Source organism: Physeter macrocephalus, chromosome 5 (assembly GCF_002837175.3).
Source record: "Physeter macrocephalus isolate SW-GA chromosome 5, ASM283717v5, whole genome shotgun sequence".
NCBI classification, from domain to species: Eukaryota; Metazoa; Chordata; class Mammalia; order Artiodactyla; family Physeteridae; genus Physeter; species Physeter macrocephalus.
The window spans coordinates 52,633,258-52,635,639 of record NC_041218.1 but is presented as its reverse complement, the minus strand read 5'-3'; positions in this window follow the sequence as shown (position 1 = coordinate 52,635,639).

The window sequence follows — 2,382 nt, the reverse complement described above, 5'->3', positions numbered from 1 at the left end:
AATTACAGGGAAAAAAACGTAAAAAACACAAACATATGGAGGCTAAACAATACGTTACTAAATAACCAAGAGATCACTAAAGAAATCATAGAAGAAATCAAAAAATACCTAGAGACAAATGACAACGAAAACACGACAATCCAAAACCTATGGTATGCAGCAAAAGCAGTTCTAAGAGGGAGGTTTATAGCAATACAATCCTACCTCAAGAAACAAGAAAAATCTCAAATAAACAATCTAACCTTACACCTAAAGGAACTAGAGAAAGAGGAACAAACAAAACCCAAAATTAGTACAAGGAAAGAAATCATAAAGATCAGAGCCGAAATAAATGAAATAGAAACAAAGAAAACCATAACAAAGATCAATAAAACTAAGAGCTGGTTCTTTGAGAAGTTAAACAAAGTTTATAAACCTTTAGCCAGACTCATCAAGAAAAAGAGGGAGAGGGCTCAAATCAGTAAAATTAGAAATGAAAAAGGAGAAGTTACAATAGACACTGCAGAAATACAAAGCATCATAAGAGACTACTACAAGCAACTCAACTGTATGCCAATAAAATGGACAACCTGGAAGATATGGAAAAATTCTTAGAAAGGTATAACCTTCCAAGACTGAACCAGGAAGAAATAGAAAATATGAACAGACCAATCAATACCAAAACCAGACAAAGATACTACAAAAAAAAAAGAAAATTACAGACCAATATCACTGATGAATATAGATGCAAAAATGCTCAACAAAATACTAGCAAACAGAATCCAACAACACATTGAAAGGATCATACACTATGATCAAGTGGGATTTATCCCAGGGATGCAAGGATTCTTCAATATATGCAAATCAATCAATGTGATACACCATATTAAAAACTGAAAAATAAAAATGATATGGTCATCTCAATAGATGCAGAAAAAACTTTTGACAAAATTCAACACTGATTTATGATAAAAACGCTCCAGAAAATGGGCATAGAGGGAACCTACCTCAACATACTAAAGGCCACAAATGACAAACCCACAGCAAACATCATTCTCAATGGTGAAAAACTGAAAGCATTTCCTCTAAGATCAGGAACAAGACAAGGATGTCCACTCTCACTGCTATTATTCAACATAGTTCTGGAAGTCCTAGGCATGACAATCAGAGAAGAAAAGAAAGAAAAGGAATACACATTGGAAAATAAGAAATAAAACTGTCACTATTTGTGGATGACATGATACTATATATAGAGAATCCTAAAGATGCCACCAGAAGACTGCTAGAGCTAATCAATGAATCTGGTAAAGTTGCAGGATACAAAACTAATGCACAGAAATCACTTGCATTCCTATACACTAACAACAAAAGATCAGAAAGCGAAATTAAGGAAACAATCCCATTCACCATTGCAACAAAAAGAATAAAATACCTAGGAATAAACCTATCTAAGGAGGTAAAAGACCTGTACTCAGAAACCAAGAAGATACTGATGAAAGAAATCAAAGATGACACAAACAGATGGAGAGATATACCATGTTCTTGGATTGGATGAATCAATATTGTGAAAATGACTGTACTACCCGAAGCAATCTACAGATTCAGTGCCATCCCTATCAAATTAGCAATGGCATTTTTTCCAGAACTAGAACCAAAAAATCTTAAAATTTGTATGGAGACACAAAAGACCCCGAATAGCCAAAGCAGTCTTGAGGGAAAAAAACGGAGCTGGAGGAATCAGATTCCCTGACTTCAGACTATACTACAAAGCTACAGTAATCAAGACAATATGGTACTGGCACAAAAACAGAAATACAGATCAATGGAAATGGATAGAAAGCCCAGCGATAAACCCACACACCTACGGTCAACTAATCTATGGCAAAGGAGGCAAGGATATACAATGGAGAAAAGACAGTCTCTTCAGTAAGTGGTGCTGGGAATACTGGACAGCTACGTGTAAAAGAATGAAATTAGAACACTTCCTAACCTCATACACAAAAATAAACTCAAAATGGATTAAAGACCTAAATGTAAGACCAGACACTATAAAACTCTAAGAGCAAAACATTTCTCTTTGACATAAATCACAGCAAGAGCTTTTTTGACCCACCTCCTAAAGTAATAGAAATAAAAACAAAAGTAAACAAATGGGACCTAATGAAACTTAAAAGCTTTTGCACAGCAAAGGAAACTATAAACAAGACAAATAGACCACCTTCAGAATGGGAGAAAATATTTGCAAATGAATCAATGGACAAAGGATTAATCTCCAAAATATATAAACAGCTCATGCAGCTCAATATTAAAAAACAAACAACCCAGTCAAAAAATTAGGAAGAAGACCTAAATAGACATCTCTCCAAAGAAGACACACATACAGATGGCCAAGAGGCACATGAA